This window comes from Lissotriton helveticus, chromosome 1_1 (genome assembly GCF_964261635.1).
Source record: "Lissotriton helveticus chromosome 1_1, aLisHel1.1, whole genome shotgun sequence".
NCBI lineage: Eukaryota > Metazoa > Chordata > Amphibia > Caudata > Salamandridae > Lissotriton > Lissotriton helveticus.
This window is the reverse complement of record NC_136057.1, coordinates 202,566,331-202,579,108: the sequence shown is the minus strand read 5'-3', so window position 1 is coordinate 202,579,108 and position 12,778 is coordinate 202,566,331.

The window sequence follows — 12,778 nt, the reverse complement described above, 5'->3', positions numbered from 1 at the left end:
TTCTGTAATCGCATCCTAGATAGGAAGTCAGCAATCTTATTTTCTTTTCCTGGTACATACTCCACTTTGAAATTGTAATGTTCAAGTCCTAGAATCCACCTGCTTATGCGTGGAGTACAATTTTCTAGCCCTTTCACCGTAAAGATCAAGGTAAGGGGCTTGTGGTCCATCCGAATGGTAAAATTCAATCCCCACAAAAAGAATTTGAAGTGCCTCACCGCCCAGAAACAGGCCAGGGTCTCCCTTTCATTTACGGAGTAGTTACGTTCAGAAATCGTAAGACATCTAGAAGCGAAGGCAATAACCTTTTCCTCCTTTCCTTCCTTCTGTACTAGGGTGGCTCCCAGACCCTTGTTTGAAGCATCTGTGGCGAGCATGGTTTTCTTCTTGGGATCAAATACCCGTAAGGCCGGCGAGTTAACCAGTTCTTCCTTGAGAGCATCTGCTTCTCTCTCATGCTCTTCATTCCATGTGAAATCCTTGCTTTTCTTTAGGAGATCACTCATAGGTTCACATTGCGAAGCAAAATTGTCAATGTATGTTAACATATATTTTCATGAGCCCTAAAAAGGACTTTGCGCTTCTTCTCTGGTGAGGCGCTAGCTGCTTTGTCTCCGAGCTCCCTGCTTGTTATTTGCACAGTCTGCTGATATAACTTTTTACTCGATTAGAGTTGCACTTCTGCTAATTTGCTCAATTGCTGACACCTTTTTTAAGCTTACCCGAGTTATACTCTTTTAAAATTGTCTTGCCCAAGTGTACTGTTTGTGTGTCAATTTACTTACTCAGCACTTCTCATCTGTTTCATCTGTGGTCATCAGCCCCGTTCCACCACGGCTTGTGCCGCTTGAGTGGAGGGCTCTTGGACCAATAGCAGGGTCTCCCCTCGGAGTGATGCACTTCCGGGGATGGAGCAGGCGGGCCCTCCCGTGTGACTATTACATTTGGGAATGGCGGCGCCTTGCGCAGCCGACGCGCCCAGCGGGCGCGCCGAAGGCTCGCCAGAGGCGAGCTCGTCTGCGCCCGTCTGCGCCAGGGACGGTCCAGGACTCCTGGTCCCCCTTTGGTACACTCTAAACCGACTCTGTTGTGCTTGAAATCTGTCACTCGTCCGCTACCCGATAGAATGATATCTAAACTCGAGCGGGAGGGGCTGCAATTCCTAAGAATGTAACCCCGGTCCCTTCACCGGCTATTCCTCCATAGCAGGCGAGCGATCAAGGGTGCAGGTTCTCATTACTCAATACCCGCTCATTACAGAAGCATTGCCTTGAGGTCTTCTCACTTCTGTAAGAGGACAACCTGGACCTCCTCTGTGTCACTAAATCCTGGCTTAATGAATCATCTATGCCGGATCTGGTAGCGGCTTTGCCCCCTAATTTTTACTGCTATCTATGCTAACCGACCTGATAACATTAGGGGGGGTGGCGTTGCTTTCCTTTTCAATGACACTCTGAAAACTGAAACACTCTGTTTGGAGTGTATTGAAGGCGCGCATGTACTGGGAGTGAAGTTCTGCTCTCCCACAGACTTCGTGGTATTCCTCTTAGTTTACCGTCCACCTAGTACAACAAATAGGTTTATGGAACCTTTTCTGAAATTGGTTCATGATTTCCGAACCCGCTACGAAGGACTGGTGGTGCTCGGTGATTTTAATTTTCATTGGGAAATAAACCTGAATGACGGCCAGACAAAACATTTAGATGTGGTTTTAACATCTCTGGGACTTAGTCAGATGGTGGAGGAGCCTACACATGAGAGGGGCCATACTTTGGATCTGGTCTGGTTATCTTGCCCATTCACAGCCCCATTAGTGGTCTCCCCATGCTCCTGGTCGGACCACTATCTGATTGAAGACCAATATCCACTCCTTACTAGACGATCAATAGTCAAACCAGAATGGAAAATTCTGCGTAGTTGGAATCAGGTCAAAGCAGCTGACCTGACAGCTATTTTATCACATTCTGAGTACCCTCCGTCCATGAAGGACGATCTGGAGACTGAAAGTGTCTCCCTGCTGTCTACACTTAAGGAGGCCATCGAGGTAGTAGCACCGGCCCATAAAATCAGACTGATAGACAAGGGCAAGGGGACACTATGGTTTAAATTACGCCCTCAGGGAACAAAAACAAGTCCTCCGCCAATGCAAGAGAGCATGGCGTAAGTCTCATATGCCCAGTGCTCTAGCTGCTTATACATTGAAGTTTGCTGCCTATAAAAAAGCCATCCGCTTGAGGAAGGCCGAATTTTATGAGGCAACAATTTCTGAGGCTGCTAATCCGCAGAAAGAAGTGTTTAAAGTCCTAAACGATCTGCGGACGGTTAGGGGACCAAACCCGACCTTTAATCAAAAGGACTGTCAAGATTTTCAAACCTTTTTCATGGATAAGATAAAGGATCTGATGTTAGATATCAGTCATACCCCAAACTTTCCATGCTCAATCGAGCCCCCCCATTCCTCCTAGGCCGACAACGAACCTTCTGACTAGGCTGTCCGCCCTTACCAAGGAGTCTCTGTCTACTATAATGGGCCGGGTGAAATCAGGCTCCCCGGCGGACCCCTGCCCTCCTAAAATCTTTAAGCTGGGATGGCCTGGGACGGAGGATAATGTGCTTACCCTTCTGAACCGTTCCTTGAAGACGGAACTCGTCCCTTCTAATTTTAAGGAAGCACAGGTGGTTCCTCTTTTAAAGAAACCAGGTGCTGATCCAAACAACCTAAAGAACTTTAGGTCAATTTCTCAGCTGCCTTTCTTGGCTAAAATTTTAGAGCAGCATGTTTTACATTCTCTCACCCACTTCCTAGAATGTAATCATCTACTTGAGCCCAATCAGGCTGGTTTCAGAGCTCATCACAGCACGGAATTGGTTATGCTCTCCGTGCTGGATGACCTGAGACTCAGGGCTGATAAAAAAACTCCATGTGCCCTGGTCCTTTTGGACTTATATGCGGCGTTTGACAACGTTAATCATAGCCAACTACTATTGCGGATTAAGGATCAAGGGATACAGGGCTCGGTCCTGGCCTGGTTGACTTCCTTTCTTAAAGATCGCTCACAGCGAGTTCAACTAGCGGATCTAGTGTCTAAATCAGCCAAGCTGATCTGTGGAGTGCCCCAGGGCTCAGCTCTATCACCTCTGCTCTTTAACATCTATCTGCAGCCTTTAATAGCAGCACTGAACCAGATGGACTGCAGGGTTTATAATGATGCCGATGATACGCAAATCCTGATCCAGATTGACCATTCATCTACGGCGTACTTGAGAATGCAAGACATTCTCAAGTTCACGATCAACTGGATGTCGGCTAATTCACTAAAAATAAACCCGGATAAAACCGAAGTCCTAGCAGTCACTACAGCTTCAAATCCGTGGAGTGATCTGTTCTGGCCAGCAGAATTGAGGCCTTTTCCTGAACCTGCAGTGGCAGTAAAAAGTTTGGGCATCAAAATTGATGCCCGGCTATCCATGACACAGCAGGTGTCGGCTGTGATGGGCACATGTGTTAGCCTGCTGCGCCAACTCTGGAAACTATCTTCGCTGTTGTCGTTTTCCACCCTTAGGCTGGCGGTCTCTGCCTTGATTCTGGCACGTCTTGACTACGGCAATTCTTTATATTATGGCCTTCCCAAAACCCTCCTGGCTAGGCTTCAGGTTGTAATGAACGACGCTGCCAGACTATTCTTCAACAAACCTAGGCGAACCCGGGCTACGCCCCTACTACAGGAATTACATTGGCTGCCAATTACCCAGAGAACGAAATTCAAGAGCCTCTGTATAGCACATAAGGCCATCTATGGCTCAGCCCCTAGCTACATCAAGGACCGACTGATCAACTACATGCCAGTTAGGGTCCTTCGGTCTGCTGAGGCATGTAATTTGGTCTGTCCTCGGTTCAACCTTGCATCTATGGTTGGTAGAGCTTTTTCCAGCACTATCCCTCGGGATTGGAACCGCCTGCCAGTTAAACTCCGTAAGGAAACTAATCTCCTCCCTTTTAGGAAGAATCTTAAGACTGTGCTTTTCTTGGAGGCCTGGGGGCCCCTCTGAGCTGGTAGTTCTGTGTCTTTCGCTGGTGTTGTGTGTCCGCTGATAGTGCTTAGATACCCCTGGGTGATAATGCGCTCTACAAGCTTATAATAACATAACATAACATAACTTAAGTTCTTCTTTTTTTCTTGGGTATGGGGGGTCCTTTACAGCACTAATCAGGCTACCTTTGGGTCTGAAACCTTCTTCAGAGATGGAATGTCCCAAATAATCGACAGACAAAGCTCTTATCTTGCATTTGCTCCTCTTCACCGTCAAGCCAGCATCCATCAGTTTTTGAAGAAAAGTCTAACGGAGTAGTCGTGTTCCTCCACATTTCAGCCTACACCAGTATGTCGTCCTGAAAACACATTGTACAATCCACCCCTTCCAGGATTTGTTAAATAATTTTCTTAAAGACCGGCGCAGACGACGCTAATCTGTATGGCATCCTTTTGAACATGAACGTCCCTTGAAGAGTAATAAAGGCGGTGAGTGGCCTGGATTCGGGGTGGAGGTCTACCTGGTGGTAAGCCCTTGAGAAGTCTATTACACTAAGATATTTTGCTTCGCCCATGGTGCTGAGCATCTCGTTTATATTTGGTAGGGGGTGTCTTTCTTCCCAAATATTCTCATTGAGGCTGCGTAAGTCCATACACAACCGAATACCTTTGCCGTTAGCCTTCGCCGCGATCACGACTGGGGCCACCGATAGCTGCACCAGTCTCTCCACGCAGCTGCTGAACATCGGAGTCGTTGAGGCCACTGCAAGGGCAAAGTGAGTGCAGCCTGTATTATGAACTCTCTCTTACTCTCTATTACAAATATGCTTTCACTATATGTTATGGTATGTTATGTTATGTTAAAATAGCTTATATAGCGCTCAGCTGCCCCAGCGAAGGGGCGTCCCGGTGCTTTGTAGCAGATAAATAACTGACTCCGGTGGGATTAAGCAGGGCGTAATTCCAGAAAAGCTTAGTTTATGGGGAAAAGATGGGTTTTAATAGCCTTTCTGAAGTCCAACAGGCTTTCCCGCTCTCGTATATGAGCTGGTAGAGAGTTCCACAATTTTGCTGCTAAATAGCGGAAGGAACGTCCTCCCACTCGGCAGTGCTTGATCCGGGGTACCCTGACCAGATTTTGACCTGCAGAGCATAATACGCGAGTTGGAACATACGGGGTCAAAAGGTTACAGAGTATTTTAGGAGTAGCAAGTTTTAAGATTTTAAAATAAAGGCATAGTGTCTTAAACTGAATTCGCTGAGCCATAAGGAGCCAATGAAGCCTCCGGATGGTATCAGAAATGGAGTAAAATCGGGGAAGGCCTACTAAGGCTCTAGCAGCTGCATTTTGGATGCGCTGCATCCGAGAAATCTCAGCTTGATTGGCTCCCAGGCGCTTGTCTTCCTCCTTCAACTGATCTGGATTTTGCTGATCCATGTCTTCCTCCTTCACCCTTTTTTGATACCCCAGTCCGCCCACCTCGCGCTTTGTGTCATAAGCCCAACAGTCAACTCGCCATCCCAAGGGGCCTGCTAAGCACGGAGTTGTGGCCAGTAGCTATCGCTTGTACACCAGCTTTTGGTCCCTGCAAGTGGCCTAGCTCCCAGTTCACTTCCCCATGCTTTGCCTGGGCTCTTAGCCGCATTTGCAGTGACTAATGGCAGGACCGACCCTGCGACCAGCCTTGGTAGCCGCACCCTGAAACAAGACATCTGGGGACTAACTCCTATCATCTTGCAAATGCTAGGCTCGGGTACAGTTAGAGTGGTGAAGTGACAGGGAGAGCATGGTGTGGGAATATAGCGGCCAGGCCCAGGGTGATCGTTAGGTATGGCCCATGGGGTCAGGTGTGCGTGTTGCGAGGGGTGGCAGGAGGTGCCACTTCTATAGGCTTTGCACTTCAGTGATTCACACCACACATTGGCCAGGGCTTGAAGTGATCTAAGAGGCTTGCATGAATGAGGAAGGCTCGCACAGCAGGAGAATTTGTCCAGCGTGCGAGCGTTCTAATGGTCATGACGAGCTCAGCTCGTCCTGAGCACACGAGCACCGTGGCTCGTGACGAGTTGAGCTCGTCATGAGCATGGTAGGTGTTAATAGCAGGTTCCTCTGACAGCGAACAATGCAGCCTGCAGGGGCCTGCAGCCAGCCTGGCCTGTCACCGGCCCGAGCAGCTTTTGTTTATGATCTTATGTTTCTGGGGACCCTGCAGGGCAGGGCCTCTTAGGATGAGGCTGCCCGCTCTCCGAGGTCCAGGCGCAGGTGTCCGGTGTGGAGGAGAAATGTGGAGCCTGGAGGAGGCTCCAGATTTGCACCACCTGCAGGAGAAACCTTTGTGGAGAAACAAGACGCAAGGGGTGCACGTGCACCACATGCGGGATGAGACACAGACCCCAAATGATCATGCAAGGGCAGTCCATTGTGTGCATGGAGAAGCACATAGGCCAGTCAATGCACAACAGAGGGGTGGGTCATGGAACACCATCTACCACCGTGCACTACCTAGGGTTGCAGAATAGATTATTTTGTGGCCTTGTGCATTATGGAGCTGTGTTGGAAATTTAAGGTGGTGTCAGAACTCATGTGGCTGCAATTGGATTATACATGATGGTTATTTGTCGACATTTGGGCTATGCTTGGACACTAGGGGCAGTGTGTGGGTGATGATTTTGAAGACGTTATGGTGCATATTATAACTGTGCAAGCCTACTGCACCTGGATATTTGATGGACCTGACCCACTATATATCATGGAATCACGGGGTATTACATCTGGCTTTCAGAAGTGCCAGTTGAGGATGTGGGTAGAACGAAAAGAGTAAGAGGGTGGAGCCAGTGGAAGAAGTGGGTGGAGCTGTGAAAGTGGGTGTGGCCTCCTAAAAAAATTCAGCACCTGCGCCTCATTTTTTACAAATTAGGCACTGGTCAAAAGCCTATGCTTCCCCAGGTGTGGTGTAACAGCTGTTTTTGTGCAGGAAGGTGTCCCTGCCTGTACAAAAATAACCTGATTGCAATGCAAGCACCCTTGCACCCAGGCAGCCATTTGAGCACCAGCGCAGTAAAAGAAGACAGGAATGTGTTGTATCTCATAGATACTTGACCCTCCTTCCCTTTTCTTTTATGACGGGCAGCAGGGGTGGTTGAGGCGCTGCCCTACGCCAAAAATAGGTAAATGAGGCCCTATATATTGGTATGCAGGGCACTCTCCGGTTCTCTCCTACCCACGCAATGAAGCAAATATCCTTGCTGCACTGCGTGTGCTATTAGAAAATCTGCCCCTTCTTCTTATTGCTGCATTGGCTTTGATAATAATTAATTGTAGTAATAAGGATTAAGCTAAGTGACTCTTGCCCTCAGTAGACTGGAGAAGTGTTTAGGAGTGAACTGAGGAAATAAAGAAAAAAAAAGCTTAACAGTGACCAGCGGCATGGGGTGAGACGGACAGCCCCACGAGCAACCCCAGCAAACTGAGGGGCAGATTTATGAAGCCCTTGCGCCACGTTTACGCCGCTGTTGCGTCACGCAAGGCGGCGTAAACGTGGCGCATCCCTACGAACGATTTACAACGTGACGCATCTAGGCAGATGCGTCACGTTGTAAAGCCCTGCGCCGCTTGTGGGCGTTCCGGCGCAGGGTGGGCGTTCCGGGGCAGGTGCGCCTCGCAAAAGTGGCTGAGTGAAATCTATGAGATTTCACTCAGTCACTTTCTATGTCAATTCCTTACGCCTGCTTGAAGCAGGCGTAAGGGTGACGCAGCAGGCATTGGATAGGTGGCTCCTGTGCATTGCAGGAGTCATGTCGCACTTGCGACATGACTCCTGCAATGCGCCGCCCGTACGTCGAGAGATGCGTCACGCATCCTCATTTCCTTGCACCATGGTGCGCCGCATCATAAATGCGGCGCACCCTGGGTGGCGTAGCAGTGGCGCACCGTGGCGCATGTTAACTGGCGCATCCCTGGGGAATGCATGGGGCATGGGGCAAGGGTAACATTATAGACTTCCTGTGTGATTTGAAGTCACTAGTGGGACACATTGGAATATCGTGGTACTACAGCACGAATATGAACTTCCAATTTGCCTTTTCTTCCCACATAATTTGCTCAGACCCTAGACTAGTGCTGTGTAATGTGTTCCTCCCCTGCTGCATAGTTCCAGTGGCCCTGGGGATCCTCCATGTTACTAGAAGTGAGGGACGTGCAGCACCAGGGTGCAGGACCAAGTATCGGTATTAGATGTCGCTGTAAAGCCCGATGCAACTCTACAGACCTGAACTAAGGCCAGGGGACCGATTTACTAGTTTCATCCAAAGTAACACCGCAAATGAAGCGCCTTGATGAGCGTTAACTTAACTGAACTGCAGCCCAGAGCTGCCGGAAGAGAAGCAGCTGTAGAGAAAACACAATAGGAATCAGTCTACCCACAATCCTTTGCAGTGTCTTTACATATTCAGAACACATTGGTATGATATCCGTTAAATTACAGTGAAAAAGAAGCTAATGAAAATTGTGTGTGGTAACGGTACTCTAAGCTACATTGGATTTTACTCAGAGCAATGTAGAGACGCTCTAGATGTTGCACGGCACGTCGGCGGACGTGACGTGCAGGCGGCCAGGATTGGCTGCTGGTGTTGGGGGCGTGGCTGAGCGCGAGAGCGCGAAAGGAAGAGAAAGAGCGGGCGCTGGAGCGAGAGGCTCGGTGCTCTTTGGGATTATTAGAGTTATAGCTAATAAATAATTGTTAACTACAGTAAGGGCTCAGAGTCATCATTGGAGTCTGCCTACATCATTACAGTGGCGACGAGGGTGGGATAGAAGACCCCCCAGCAAGGCAGAAAGAACCGCAGACTCAGCCCTAAGCGACAAGCAAGCACCAGAAGCTTCAGAACCACCCCACAAGGGACAGAGGAGCGCGACTACCTGGTGCAGGAGAACAGGTACCCCAAAGAGCGCGGCAGAGCCCGGCACACAGGAGGGTGTGGCGCAGAGGAAGGAAAAAGGGAGGAAAAAAAACCCCAGGAACCCTAGAAGTAAGGCAGGAGGAGAGCGCCAGCCCACCCAGCAAGCAGCAGACCAGTGAGCACGCGCTGGAGGGTTCAGAAGGAGCCGAGGGGGCTGACAAAGACAGTCCCCGAACCCCAGCACGTGGAGAAGAACAAGACGACGCACCAGGGAGTCCCCGTGGCCAAGTAAGATCGCTACCTGCAGTGAAGAGCGAGAAAATGAGCGCGCAAGCAGGCTACGCGATGGCTCCGGTACAGTTCTTACCGCGCCCGGGAGAACCCCTCATGAAATGGGAGGACTGGAGGGAGTACATCGACAATTTCATAGGTGTACTCGAAGATGAGAACGAGGAGGCATTCAAACCCCAGAGGAAGAAACGCATTTTACTATTGAACTTAGGCCCAGAAGGACTCCGGATTTACAAGAGCTTAGTCCCGAAACAGAGAACATCCATAGACGACGATGTATACGCACAGGCGCTCGAAGACCTCAACGAACACTTCAGACCGGCGATGTGCGTGTCGGTGGATAGGTTTAATTTCCAACAGAGGAAGCAGAAACAAGGAGAAACAGTGGAGGAGTATGTGGCGGCACTGAAACGACTGGCAGCCACGTGCAGGTACGCCAACTGGGAAGAGGAATTCATCAAGGACCAGGTGGTGATGCATACCACGTGCTCGAATGTGCAAGACAAGCTGTGGGCTAGTGGAGACACCACACTGAAGGAGGTATTGGTCATCGTGAAGAGAGCGGAATTAGCACGGCGATGCGCTGAAGTGACAAAAAAGGATATGGCGTCCAGCACGATGGTGAACAAAGTGGATGAAGAGGGGACTAGCAGAGAATACCGAAACAGAAAACCAACAGAAAGAGGGCCCAGCAAGTGGCAAAACAGCACGAACACGTCGAGTAAACAAGCGGGAAGCAACAGGAAGTCATGCTACAGGTGTGGAAGCTGGTCGCACGAGGCGCACGATCGGAAGTGCCCTGCGTTTCGCGCCAAGTGTGCGTTCTGTGGAATAATCGGCCACTACGAGAAGGTTTGCAGGAGGAAGGCCTCCAAGAGCATGGTGAGATGCGTGGATCAAAGCGATGACCATCCGGACGGCGATTCGGAGCCAGAAGAAGTCACGGTGATCTACATTGAGGATCAGGTATTAAGCACGGAGGGAAAAGTTCTAGACAGAGAAGGTAGACGCACGATGAAACCGGTGTTGGAGATGGCCATAGGCGGCGTCAAGATCAACGTGGTGGCAGATACAGGGTCTCCCTTCACCATCATCCAGAGAGCAGTGTGGGAGGAGAAATTTGTGCCACGGCTCGGGCCAGAGCTTGAAAAGCTAGACATCCGCCCGGTCACGTACAACGGAGATCGGATCCCCATGGCGGGATTCAGACCCTTGACCTTCGAATTTCGAGGCCGGTCAGCACACTGTAAACTCTACGTGTCGGAGAGGGGCCCGTCAGTCTTGGGTTGGCTGGATCAGGGCGACCTAGGAATCAAGCTGGATCCGGGTGGCAAGGAGCAAATTCTCCTGACGGACCAGGTGGCCGGGCCAAGTCTGGACAAATGGAAAACCGAATATCCAAAGGTATTTGGGGGCACAGTGGGGAAGCTGGAAAAATTCGCCCACAAGATCATCCTGAAGGAGAATGCTGTCCCGGTGGCCCACAAGGCCAGGAATGTTCCGTTGGCAGTGAGAGATGCTGTGAGAGCAGAACTTCAAGACCTGGAAAACAAGGGCATCATAGAACCCATCACGTGCGCCGAGTGGCTGGCGCCCCTGGTAGTGGTCAAGAAACCCAACGGTAGGGTCCGGTTGTGCGTTGACCTGAGGGAACTAAATAAAAACATTGTGGTGGAAAGATTCCCCTTGCCCAGGATAGAGGAGATGCTAGCCAGCACCAGGGGGATTAAGTGGTACTCAACAATAGACTTGACCTCTGCATATCATCAGATTGCTCTGCATCCGGACAGCCGCAAATTAACATCTTTCATCACTCCGTTTGGGTGCTATCAATTTCGCAGGATGCCATTCGGTTTAGCTTCTGCAGCGGCGGTGTTCCAGAGGATGATGCACCAATTATTCAAGGACATCAAGGAAGTCCAATACTTCCAAGATGACATCCTGGTGATGGGCAGAGACATACCAGACCACGACAGGAAGTTGGCAGTAGTCTTGAAGATCCTAGAAGGTAAAGGACTCACGGCTGAATGGTCCAAATGCAAGATAGGGATGGACTCGGTAACCTACCTGGGGCATGAGATAGGGGCGCAAGGCGTGACCCCCAAGGCCGACAATGTCAGGGCGATTTGCGAAGCACCACCCCCCTCCACCAAGGAAGAGGTCAGGTCATTCCTGGGGATGGCAGAGTATTATGGGAAATTTGTACAGCACTTTGCCTCTAAGACTCATCATATGAGACAACTAACGAAGGAGAACACGGAATTCAAGTGGTCGGAGGACACACAAAGGGAATTCGAGATTATCAAAAAGGAAGTGGCAGGGGCCATACCCCTTCAAGGGTTCGACCCTCAAGGCAACACCGTCCTCACAACGGACGCCAGCGACAAGGGACTGGGTGCAGTCCTCATGCAAGACCGAGGGCGAGGTCAGCTGGAGACGATCTGCTTCGCCTCGCGCACACTGAGTGAGACGGAAAGGAAGTACAGTGTGATAGAAAAGGAGATGCTGGCGGTGGTGTGGGCCACCACGCGCTTCCGACAATTCCTGTGGGGCACCAGATTTCAGCTACGGACCGACCACAAACCACTACTGAGAGTGCTGACATCGAGTGGCCACGCAGAGGCGACACCCCGGATATCGAAGATGTCGCTAAAGCTCTTAGAGTTTAGGTATGATGTGGAACACATACCAGGCAGCAAGAACAAGGTAGCAGACTACCTGAGCCGAGCGGCGGCTATGGAACCCAGTGAAGAGGACAAGGCATGCACGGAAGAATGGGTGGCACTGATGGAGGATCATGAAAGTGTTATCAGCCTCCAGGAATGGACACAAGCGTATGCAGAGGACCTGACGTTGGAAGAGGTGAAAACTTACATCACTCATGGATGGCCGGATAAGAGACGGGTTCGGAAGGAACTCAACCCCTATTTTGAAGTGAGGGAGGAACTCTCCCTGGACAATCAAGGAACATTTGTATATAGAGGAGAGAAAGTTGTCCCTCCAACGAACATCATACCCCGACTGCTGGACATGCTGCACGAAGGGCACCTGGGCATAGGGAAACTCAAACTGAGGTCCAAGCAGAACTATTGGTGGCCGGGAATGGACATAAGAGCGGAACGACATGTGAGAGAGTGCGTGAGGTGCCAGGGCGCAGACAAGACACTCAAACCCCTGCGCCCTGCATTGGGTGCATTCGAAACTCCAAAGAACCCCTGGGAAGAGCTGTCTGTCGACATCTTAGGCCCCGTCTTAGACACCCAAGGGGTCCAGAAGTACGTGTGTGTCCTTGTGGACAGGTTCTCGAAATGGCCAGAGATCAAGATCGAGGAATCCATGGACACGGACACCATAGTGAAGTTCCTGGCAGACACTTTTGTAAGGGAAGGCATACCCAAGTCTATCCTCAGCGATAATGGACCCCAGTTCCGATCGGAAAAGTGGGACAACTTCCTAGGAAGGAACGGCATCCAAGCGAAGCACACATCAATATACCACCCCGCGGGAAACGGCCAAGTCGAACGCTTCAATAGGGTGGTGATGGGGTCGATCCAAGC